The sequence below is a fragment of the Ascaphus truei genome, unplaced genomic scaffold (assembly GCF_040206685.1).
Source record: "Ascaphus truei isolate aAscTru1 unplaced genomic scaffold, aAscTru1.hap1 HAP1_SCAFFOLD_1073, whole genome shotgun sequence".
Taxonomy (NCBI): domain Eukaryota; kingdom Metazoa; phylum Chordata; class Amphibia; order Anura; family Ascaphidae; genus Ascaphus; species Ascaphus truei.
Genome location: NW_027453939.1, coordinates 1 through 12,188, shown reverse-complemented (window position 1 = coordinate 12,188; position 12,188 = coordinate 1). Strand labels below are relative to the sequence as shown.

At 39.8% G+C, this 12,188-nt stretch overlaps 6 non-coding genes across 6 annotated transcripts; 3 read left to right on the top strand and 3 right to left on the bottom strand.

Annotated features, from left to right (window-relative positions):
- Positions 1 to 2,851: 2,851 nt before the first annotated feature.
- Positions 2,852 to 2,925, bottom strand: TRNAF-GAA (transfer RNA phenylalanine (anticodon GAA)). The gene has a single exon. It is a non-coding gene; the product is annotated as a tRNA-Phe (tRNA).
- A 665-nt stretch (positions 2,926 to 3,590) lies between these two features.
- TRNAE-CUC (transfer RNA glutamic acid (anticodon CUC)) lies at positions 3,591 to 3,662 on the top strand. The gene has a single exon. It is a non-coding gene; the product is annotated as a tRNA-Glu (tRNA).
- Positions 3,663 to 6,631: 2,969 nt separating this feature from the next.
- TRNAF-GAA (transfer RNA phenylalanine (anticodon GAA)) lies at positions 6,632 to 6,704 on the bottom strand. The gene has a single exon. It is a non-coding gene; the product is annotated as a tRNA-Phe (tRNA).
- Positions 6,705 to 7,369: 665 nt separating this feature from the next.
- On the top strand, positions 7,370 to 7,441 carry TRNAE-CUC (transfer RNA glutamic acid (anticodon CUC)). The gene has a single exon. It is a non-coding gene; the product is annotated as a tRNA-Glu (tRNA).
- Positions 7,442 to 10,401: 2,960 nt separating this feature from the next.
- Positions 10,402 to 10,474, bottom strand: TRNAF-GAA (transfer RNA phenylalanine (anticodon GAA)). Its single transcript has one exon. It is a non-coding gene; the product is annotated as a tRNA-Phe (tRNA).
- Positions 10,475 to 11,138: 664 nt separating this feature from the next.
- On the top strand, positions 11,139 to 11,210 carry TRNAE-CUC (transfer RNA glutamic acid (anticodon CUC)). The gene has a single exon. It is a non-coding gene; the product is annotated as a tRNA-Glu (tRNA).
- The last annotated feature ends 978 nt before the right edge of the window (positions 11,211 to 12,188 follow it).

Here is a 12,188-nt window from a genome sequence, read left to right as displayed (position 1 = left end):
ATAATGGAAGTGACTGTAAGAATTGTATTCATTGCGCATGTCAATTGAAATATTGCAAGAAGAGAATGCGCTAGTCGGGGAAAGTTATACATACACACCTACAGACTTATGAACATAAATTGCTTCAATATCATTTCTTAGCCGACATTTTGGTTTTATTTGAACATTTGTAGTAATTATAATCATACTCAATCAATTTATTATATTATGATGATTTCAGTCACCAGGACTCAGGACGAGATTGCCACGGCCATTGAGTACCGCCACCTACCCCATCACACAAACACACACACACACACACACACACAGAAATGTATATTGGTAACAATATTTAAAAAGGGGGAATTAAAAATGGGCCGAAGTGGGCAATGTATAATTGTGTACAGATCCATAAACCGACCCCTGAGCATGTATATACCTATAAGCATGTACATGTTGTTTGTTACAGCGGTTTCCAAATTATTTCCATTTGAAAGATTTCATTTTTCTGAAATGGAGCAAGCAAATTGTATGAAAATTGAACAAAAGTTACAAAAGATACATGGATGTTTCGTATCCAGAGTCAGGTGGATGAGATGAGGATGGGGACATGTTCATATTGTAACTGTACATTACTAAAAGAAGGCTTTTTTTCTATACAGATAAGGTGTTTTAAAAAACATGCAATACACACTCACACACACAAATGCAAAACTGTAACTGTTTCATACGCTCATAATATACATTTTCTTTAACTGTGCACGCAATGTCTTGTATATAATGTATACCCTGTTCATGTATGTAACTGTACTTGTAACCATGTACTATTTGTTTTACAATCTGTGCCCAGGACATACTTGAAAACGAGAGGTAACTCTCAATGTATTACTTCCTGGTAAAAATATTTTATAAATAAATAAAATGCACACTCACACACACAAATGCAAAATGCACACACAAAAGCCAAAAAGATGGTACTGCAAACACTAATTAACACCAAAGGGATGTGCCTATTGCTAAAATATGAGCAGCAGCAGCAGCAGCGGCAGCACCCCTGTTATCTATGGATGGGACTGATACCCCCTGCAGACACAGGCACACACACCGCGCACACACGCGCACACACGCACAGAGGGGTCTGTAGTGTGACAGGGCACGCCAGCTTCGCCACCAGGCACTCCTTCTTGAATTAAAATAAACCTATCTCCTTACCTCTTTGTGGATGCACCCTCTTTACCCAACAAGAGGGACAGGACCAGCTCTCCTCAGCTTCCATTTACCCTTCCTTTCCTCTCTCACTTGAAAACTTTCTACCCCTGAGAGAGTGGGTGGGAGGGAGATAGAGCAAGAAACAGCGCCCCAAAACCTGTCCCATTAACAGCAGAAGCAGCACAGGCTTCTGTCCCTCTGCTCCTCTCCTCTCCTCTCCTCTCACTCCATTCATTTGCATGGGAGGGAGGAGCCCTCTCTCTCTCTTTCTCTCTCTCTCTCTCTCTCTCTCATCTCTCTCTCTCTCCTCTCTCTCTCTCTTCTCTCTCTCTCTCTCCTCTCTCTCTCCCTCTCTCCTCTCTCTCTCTCTCTCTCTCTCCTCTCTCTCTCTCTCTCTCTTCACCTAGCAGCCACTATTATGTGATGATGTCACAATGCGTCTCTAACATCACAGACATATGCTGACATCATCACACAGGCTGACTGGCCATTAAGAGACAGAGAGGCAGATAGAGACACACTGACAAATGCATACACTGAAGGCATAGGCAGCATGCAGCTTCTGCACCATAAAAGTACATTTGAATCAAAAAGAATGATGATGTCTTTTAAGTGTGGCTCTATTGAAGTTTTGGGGTGTAAGTGTCAAGACAATCTTGGCAAAAAACGGAGGCATCATTTTCAACCATTTAATCAATATGTGCTTTTAGATGACACTATCCTACCATCTGCATGGATATAATAATAATAATATTATTAAAAATAATATTAATAATAATAATAATAATAGATACCATGGGAAAATAATAGGAGACATAATGGAAATATTATCCAGTTTGTCACATAAGGGGAATATACATAGCGCTTCACAGCAATAATACAAGTGACAAAACTGGAATATAATAAATATATGGCTAGGGATACAGTATCCTACAGTACATCTGTCATGGATATAATAATAAGAGACATCATGGGAAAATTATAGGAAACATAATGGTAAAAAGCGCTACAGACATAAAAGGAAAGATCCGGAAAAAGAGTTGCTTGCTCCCCGAAGAGCTTACAGTCTAAGTCTATACATAACAAGATACTATGTGTATCCATTTTGTGACCATTTCTGTCATCAGAAAATAGAAACAACATGCAGAACACATCCAACTTTGCTGCCATTTGCTCATTAAATATTTTGACCAACACAGTCTGTGAACTGTTGATGTTTAATGCTATGGTCACAAGCACAGCAGTACGCCAATAATGCAAGACGGTTTTATGTATGTCTTCTTCGCGCTGAAGCCGTGTCTCTTGGAGCTCTGGTGGAGGAACTATTCACCTGTCTTGATGTCTCAGAGCTTTCAGAGAGTAAAAAACCTAGCAATAGTTTAGTTATTTTGATGCCCGCCTCATATAAACAAAATACAGCACACAATCCACTTTGCTGGCTCTCACTTATTGTATCATTTTGCCATACCTATATGTGCAACACTGATTTTTAATGCTATTGTTTCATACTGTACGTTGCATTCATTCTTTGGTATCTCTTACAAAATGGTTGAACTGAATCAGAAGTCATATGGTGACAAATTGTTATTATTATTATTATTATTATGATTCTAATAATGTAAAGGTTGCTCAATAAACCGCTGCTGGTATTGACAAAATCATCTGCCGAAAACCCGGGATCGAACCAGGGACCTTTAGATCTTCAGTCTAACGCTCTCCCAACTGAGCTATTTCGGCTATGCATGATTTTTGGACAGGTGTCTGGAGCGGATCTGAAGCACAATGTTAGAGATAGGCCAGATAAGCTTCCTTGAAAAGGTGAATTTTCAGAGAGTCTGGGGGAATACAATATAAGACTTCATGGGAATAAGTGCAAACTGTAAACACTGTAAAATCTGGGGCATCCCTTCAATCTAGTACAATCTAGTATATATTATAATGCTTGAAACACTTTAAAATGTTGAATTTTTCCTTTTCTTGTTCACTGTATTGGCAAACGCAGCAAGGTAAACAAAAGAGAGTATTTGCTACAATCAATAGCACTAACAGGCTTCAGTGAAGTCATCATATCAATCAGTGATCTCATGTAAAAGTAGAATGTCTGGAAGGCCTGGCCCTACTGACTACACACCAAAAAAATTGGAGAATGCGGGCATCGATCCCGCTACCTCTTACATGCAAAGCAAGCGCTCTACCATGTGAGCTAATTCCCCTCTTACATGAAAGTGCGTCAGTGCTGGCTGCTTCACTTTCTGCAGGGCAAATCTGTCTGGGAACTTGCACTGCTGAATCCCAGTTATCAGACACAGCTGAATGTCCAGGGCTGTGGATGATTGGGTGAGAAGGAGAGTTGAATCATCGGAGCCCAGTAAGTAGACCCTTTGTCGCCATACTAGGCATCTTCCCTGGTTGTCTAGTGGTTAGGATTCGGCGCTCTCACCGCCGCGGCCCGCGTTCGATTCCCGGTCAGGGAAAGAAAGCTGATTCTTTTTTTGTTCATATCTTAAGTTACTGTTGACAGAAATGTCATTTTATTTCCCCCCATTGATTTTAGACTTGCGCAAACCCATCTCTTGCTAATTCAATTCCGAAAACAGAAAGGATAATGGAAGTGACTGTAAGAATTGTATTCATTGCGCATGTCAATTGAAATATTGCAAGAAGAGAATGCGCTAGTCGGGGAAAGTTATACATACACACCTACATACTTATGAACATAAATTGCTTCAATATCATTTCTTAGCCGACATTTTGGTTTTATTTGAACATTTGTAGTAATTATAATCATACTCAATCAATTTATTATATTATGATGATTTCCAGTCACCAGGACTCAGGACGAGATTGCCACGGCCATTGAGTACCGCCACCTACCCCATCACACAAACACACACACACACACACAAAATGTATATTGGTAACAATAATTTAAAAAGGGGGAATTAAAATGGCCGAAGTGGGCAATGTATAATTGTGTACAGATCCATAAACCGACCCCTGAGCATGTATATACCTATAAGCATGTACAGTGTTGTTTGTTACAGCGGTTTCCAAATTATTTCCATTTGAAAGATTTCATTTTTCTGAAATGGAGCAAGCAAATTGTATGAAAATTGAACAAAAGTTACAAAAGAATACATGGATGTTTCGTATCCAGAGTCAGGTGGATGAGATGAGATGGGGACATGTTCATATTGTAACTGTACATTACTAAAAGAAGGCTTTTTTTCTATACAGATAAGGTGTTTTAAAAAAACATGCAATACACACTCACACACACAAATGCAAAACTGTAACTGTTTCATACGCTCATAATATACATTTTCTTTAACTGTGCACGCAATGTCTTGTACAGTATATAATGTATACCCTGTTCATGTATGTAACTGTACTTGTAACCATGTACTATTTGTTTTACTCTGTGCCCAGGACATACTTGAAAACGAGAGGTAACTCTCAATGTATTACTTCCTGGTAAAATATTTTATAAATAAATAAAATGCACACTCACACACACAAATGCAAAATGCACACACAAAAGCCAAAAAGATGGTACTGCAAACACTAATTAACACCAAAGGGATGTGCCTATTGCTAAAATATGAGCAGCAGCAGCAGCAGCGGCAGCACCCCTGTTATCTATGGATGGGACTGATACCCCTGCAGACACAGGCACACACACGCGCACACACGCGCACACACGCGCACACACGCACAGAGGGGTCTGTAGTGTGACAGGGCACGCCAGCTTCGCCACCAGGCACTCCTTCTTGAATTAAAATAAACCTATCTCCTTACCTCTTTGTGGATGCACCCTCTTTACCAACAAGAGGGACAGGACCAGCTCTCCTCAGCTTCCATTTACCCTTCCTTTCCTCTCTCACTTGAAAACTTTCTACCCCTGAGAGAGTGGGTGGGAGGGAGATAGAGCAAGAAACAGCGCCCCAAAACCTGTCCCATTAACAGCAGAAGCAGCACAGGCTTCTGTCCCTCTGCTCCTCTCCTCTCCTCTCACTCCATTCATTTGCATGGGAGGGAGGAGCCTCTCTCTCTCTCTCTCTCTCTCTCTCTCTCTCTCTCTCTCTCTCTCTGTCTCTCTCTCTCTCTCTCTCCCTCTCTCTCCCTCTCTCTCCCTCTCTCTCTCTCTCTCTCTCTCTCTCTCTCTCTCTCTCTTCACCTAGCAGCCAGTATATGTGATGATGTCACAATGCGTCTCTAACATCACAGACATATGCTGACATCATCACACAGGCTGACTGGCCATTAAGAGACAGAGAGGCAGATAGAGACACACTGACAAATGCATACACTGAAGGCACAGGCAGCATGCAGCTTCTGCACCATAAAAGTACATTTGAATCAAAAAGAATGATGATGTCTTTTAAGTGTGGCTCTATTGAAGTTTTGGGGTGTAAGTGTCAAGACAATCTTGGCAAAAAACGGAGGCATCATTTTCAACCATTTAATCAATATGTGCTTTTAGATGACACTATCCTACATTCTGCATGGATATAATAATAATAATATTATTAAAAATAATATTAATAATAATAATAATAATAGATACCATGGGGAAAATAATAGGAGACATAATGGAAATATTATCCAGTTTGTCACCATAAGGGGAATATACATAGCGCTTCACAGCAATAATACAAGTGACAAAACTGGAATATAATAAATATATGGCTAGGGATACAGTATCCTACAGTACATCTGTCATGGATATAATAATAAGAGACATCATGGGAAAATTATAGGAAACATAATGGTAAAAAGCGCTACAGACATAAAAGGAAAGATCCGGAAAAAGAGTTGCTGCTCCCCCGAAGAGCTTACAGTCTAAGTCTATACATAACAAGATACTATGTGTATCCATTTTGTGACCATTTCTGTCATCAGAAAATAGAAACAACATGCAGAACACATCCAACTTTGCTGCCATTTGCTCATTAAATATTTTGACCAACACCAGTCTGTGAACTGTTGATGTTTAATGCTATGGTCACAAGCACAGCAGTATCGCCAATAATGCAAGACGGTTTTATGTATGTCTTCTTCGCGCTGAAGCCGGTGTCTCTTGGAGCTCTGGTGGAGGAACTATTCACCTGTCTTGATATCTCAGAGCTTTCAGAGAGTAAAAAACCTAGCAATAGTTTAGTTATTTTGATGCCCGCCTCATATAAACAAAATACAGCACACAATCCACTTTGCTTGCTCTCACTTATTGTATCATTTTGCCAATACCTATATGTGCAACACTGATTTTTAATGCTATTGTTTCATACTGTACGTTGCATTCATTCTTTGGTATCTCTTACAAAATGGTTGAACTGAATCAGAAGTCATATGGTGACAAATTGTTATTATTATTATTATTATTATGATTCTAAATAATGTAAAGGTTGCTCAATAAACCGCTGCTGGTATTGACAAAATCATCTGCCGAAACCCGGGATCGAACCAGGGACCTTTAGATCTTCAGTCTAACGCTCTCCCAACTGAGCTATTTCGGCTATGCATGATTTTTGGACAGGTGTCTGGAGCGGATCTGAAGCACAATGTTAGAGATAGGCCAGATAAGCTTCCTTGAAAAGGTGAATTTTCAGAGAGTCTGGGGGAATACAATATAAGACTTCATGGGAATAAGTGCAAACTGTAAACACTGTAAAATCTGGGGCATCCCTTCAATCTAGTACAATCTAGTATATATTATAATGCTTGAAACACTTTAAAATGTTGAATTTTTCCTTTTCTTGTTCACTGTATTGGCAAACGCAGCAAGGTAAACAAAAGAGAGTATTTGCTACAATCAATAGCACTAACAGGCTTCAGTGAAGTCATCATATCAATCAGTGATCTCATGTAAAAGTAGAATGTCTGGAAGGCCTGGCCCTACTGACTACACACCAAAAAAATTGGAGAATGCGGGCATCGATCCCGCTACCTCTTACATGCAAAGCAAGCGCTCTACCATGTGAGCTAATTCCCCTCTTACATGAAAGTGCGTCAGTGCTGGCTGCTTCACTTTCTGCAGGGCAAATCTGTCTGGGAACTTGCACTGCTGAATCCCAGTTATCAGACACAGCTGAATGTCCAGGGCTGTGGATGATTGGGTGAGAAGGAGAGTTGAATCATCGGAGCCCAGTAAGTAGACCCTTTGTCGCCATACTAGGCATCTTCCCTGGTTGTCTAGTGGTTAGGATTCGGCGCTCTCACCGCCGCGGCCCGCGTTCGATTCCCGGTCAGGGAAAGAAAGCTGATTCTTTTTTTGTTCATATCTTAAGTTACTGTTGACAGAAATGTCATTTTATTTCCCCCCATTGATTTTAGACTTGCGCAAACCCATCTCTTGCTAATTCAATTCCGAAAACAGAAAGGATAATGGAAGTGACTGTAAGAATTGTATTCATTGCGCATGTCAATTGAAATATTGCAAGAAGAGAATGCGCTAGTCGGGGAAAGTTATACATACACACCTACATACTTATGAACATAAATTGCTTCAATATCATTTCTTAGCCGACATTTTGGTTTTATTTGAACATTTGTAGTAATTATAATCATACTCAATCAATTTATTATATTATGATGATTTCCAGTCACCAGGACTCAGGACGAGATTGCCACGGCCATTGAGTACCGCCACCTACCCCATCACACAAACACACACACACACACACACACAAAATGTATATTGGTAACAATAATTTAAAAAGGGGGAATTAAAATGGCCGAAGTGGGCAATGTATAATTGTGTACAGATCCATAAACCGACCCCTGAGCATGTATATACCTATAAGCATGTACAGTGTTGTTTGTTACAGCGGTTTCCAAATTATTTCCATTTGAAAGATTTCATTTTTCTGAAATGGAGCAAGCAAATTGTATGAAAATTGAACAAAAGTTACAAAAGAATACATGGATGTTTCGTATCCAGAGTCAGGTGGATGAGATGAGATGGGGACATGTTCATATTGTAACTGTACATTACTAAAAGAAGGCTTTTTTTCTATACAGATAAGGTGTTTTAAAAAAACATGCAATACACACTCACACACACAAATGCAAAACTGTAACTGTTTCATACGCTCATAATATACATTTTCTTTAACTGTGCACGCAATGTCTTGTATATAATGTATACCCTGTTCATGTATGTAACTGTACTTGTAACCATGTACTATTTGTTTTACTCTGTGCCCAGGACATACTTGAAAACGAGAGGTAACTCTCAATGTATTACTTCCTGGTAAAATATTTTATAAATAAATAAAATGCACACTCACACACACAAATGCAAAATGCACACACAAAAGCCAAAAAGATGGAACTGCAAACACTAATTAACACCAAAGGGATGTGCCTATTGCTAAAATATGAGCAGCAGCAGCAGCAGCGGCAGCACCCCTGTTATCTATGGATGGGACTGATACCCCCTGCAGACACAGGCACACACACGCGCACACACGCGCACACACGCACAGAGGGGTCTGTAGTGTGACAGGGCACGCCAGCTTCGCCACCAGGCACTCCTTCTTGAATTAAAATAAACCTATCTCCTTACCTCTTTGTGGATGCACCCTCTTTACCAACAAGAGGGACAGGACCAGCTCTCCTCAGCTTCCATTTACCCTTCCTTTCCTCTCTCACTTGAAAACTTTCTACCCCTGAGAGAGTGGGTGGGAGGGAGATAGAGCAAGAAACAGCGCCCCAAAACCTGTCCCATTAACAGCAGAAGCAGCACAGGCTTCTGTCCCTCTGCTCCTCTCCTCTCCTCTCACTCCATTCATTTGCATGGGAGGGAGGAGCCTCTCTCTCTCTCTCTCTCTCTCTCTCTCTCTCTCTCTCTCTCTCTCTCTGTCTCTCTCTCTCTCTCTCTCCCTCTCTCTCCCTCTCTCTCCCTCTCTCTCTCTCTCTCTCTCTCTCTCTCTCTCTCTCTCTTCACCTAGCAGCCAGTATATGTGATGATGTCACAATGCGTCTCTAACATCACAGACATATGCTGACATCATCACACAGGCTGACTGGCCATTAAGAGACAGAGAGGCAGATAGAGACACACTGACAAATGCATACACTGAAGGCACAGGCAGCATGCAGCTTCTGCACCATAAAAGTACATTTGAATCAAAAAGAATGATGATGTCTTTTAAGTGTGGCTCTATTGAAGTTTTGGGGTGTAAGTGTCAAGACAATCTTGGCAAAAAACGGAGGCATCATTTTCAACCATTTAATCAATATGTGCTTTTAGATGACACTATCCTACATTCTGCATGGATATAATAATAATAATATTATTAAAAATAATATTAATAATAATAATAATAATAGATACCATGGGAAAATAATAGGAGACATAATGGAAATATTATCCAGTTTGTCACCATAAGGGGAATATACATAGCGCTTCACAGCAATAATACAAGTGACAAAACTGGAATATAATAAATATATGGCTAGGGATACAGTATCCTACAGTACATCTGTCATGGATATAATAATAAGAGACATCATGGGAAAATTATAGGAAACATAATGGTAAAAAGCGCTACAGACATAAAAGGAAAGATCCGGAAAAAGAGTTGCTGCTCCCCCGAAGAGCTTACAGTCTAAGTCTATACATAACAAGATACTATGTGTATCCATTTTGTGACCATTTCTGTCATCAGAAAATAGAAACAACATGCAGAACACATCCAACTTTGCTGCCATTTGCTCATTAAATATTTTGACCAACACCAGTCTGTGAACTGTTGATGTTTAATGCTATGGTCACAAGCACAGCAGTATCGCCAATAATGCAAGACGGTTTTATGTATGTCTTCTTCGCGCTGAAGCCGGTGTCTCTTGGAGCTCTGGTGGAGGAACTATTCACCTGTCTTGATATCTCAGAGCTTTCAGAGAGTAAAAAACCTAGCAATAGTTTAGTTATTTTGATGCCCGCCTCATATAAACAAAATACAGCACACAATCCACTTTGCTTGCTCTCACTTATTGTATCATTTTGCCAATACCTATATGTGCAACACTGATTTTTAATGCTATTGTTTCATACTGTACGTTGCATTCATTCTTTGGTATCTCTTACAAAATGGTTGAACTGAATCAGAAGTCATATGGTGACAAATTGTTATTATTATTATTATTATTATGATTCTAAATAATGTAAAGGTTGCTCAATAAACCGCTGCTGGTATTGACAAAATCATCTGCCGAAACCCGGGATCGAACCAGGGACCTTTAGATCTTCAGTCTAACGCTCTCCCAACTGAGCTATTTCGGCTATGCATGATTTTTGGACAGGTGTCTGGAGCGGATCTGAAGCACAATGTTAGAGATAGGCCAGATAAGCTTCCTTGAAAAGGTGAATTTTCAGAGAGTCTGGGGGAATACAATATAAGACTTCATGGGAATAAGTGCAAACTGTAAACACTGTAAAATCTGGGGCATCCCTTCAATCTAGTACAATCTAGTATATATTATAATGCTTGAAACACTTTAAAATGTTGAATTTTTCCTTTTCTTGTTCACTGTATTGGCAAACGCAGCAAGGTAAACAAAAGAGAGTATTTGCTACAATCAATAGCACTAACAGGCTTCAGTGAAGTCATCATATCAATCAGTGATCTCATGTAAAAGTAGAATGTCTGGAAGGCCTGGCCCTACTGACTACACACCAAAAAATTGGAGAATGCGGGCATCGATCCCGCTACCTCTTACATGCAAAGCAAGCGCTCTACCATGTGAGCTAATTCCCCTCTTACATGAAAGTGCGTCAGTGCTGGCTGCTTCACTTTCTGCAGGGCAAATCTGTCTGGGAACTTGCACTGCTGAATCCCAGTTATCAGACACAGCTGAATGTCCAGGGCTGTGGATGATTGGGTGAGAAGGAGAGTTGAATCATCGGAGCCCAGTAAGTAGACCCTTTGTCGCCATACTAGGCATCTTCCCTGGTTGTCTAGTGGTTAGGATTCGGCGCTCTCACCGCCGCGGCCCGCGTTCGATTCCCGGTCAGGGAAAGAAAGCTGATTCTTTTTTTGTTCATATCTTAAGTTACTGTTGACAGAAATGTCATTTTATTTCCCCCCATTGATTTTAGACTTGCGCAAACCCATCTCTTGCTAATTCAATTCCGAAAACAGAAAGGATAATGGAAGTGACTGTAAGAATTGTATTCATTGCGCATGTCAATTGAAATATTGCAAGAAGAGAATGCGCTAGTCGGGGAAAGTTATACATACACACCTACATACTTATGAACATAAATTGCTTCAATATCATTTCTTAGCCGACATTTTGGTTTTATTTGAACATTTGTAGTAATTATAATCATACTCAATCAATTTATTATATTATGATGATTTCCAGTCACCAGGACTCAGGACGAGATTGCCACGGCCATTGAGTACCGCCACCTACCCCATCACACAAACACACACACACACACACACACAAAATGTATATTGGTAACAATAATTTAAAAAGGGGGAATTAAAATGGCCGAAGTGGGCAATGTATAATTGTGTACAGATCCATAAACCGACCCCTGAGCATGTATATACCTATAAGCATGTACAGTGTTGTTTGTTACAGCGGTTTCCAAATTATTTCCATTTGAAAGATTTCATTTTTCTGAAATGGAGCAAGCAAATTGTATGAAAATTGAACAAAAGTTACAAAAGAATACATGGATGTTTCGTATCCAGAGTCAGGTGGATGAGATGAGATGGGGACATGTTCATATTGTAACTGTACATTACTAAAAGAAGGCTTTTTTTCTATACAGATAAGGTGTTTTAAAAAAACATGCAATACACACTCACACACACAAATGCAAAACTGTAACTGTTTCATACGCTCATAATATACATTTTCTTTAACTGTGCACGCAATGTCTTGTATATAATGTATACCCTGTTCATGTATGTAACTGTACTTGTAACCATGTACTATTTGTTTTACTCTGTGCCCAGGACATACTTGAAAACGAGAGGTAA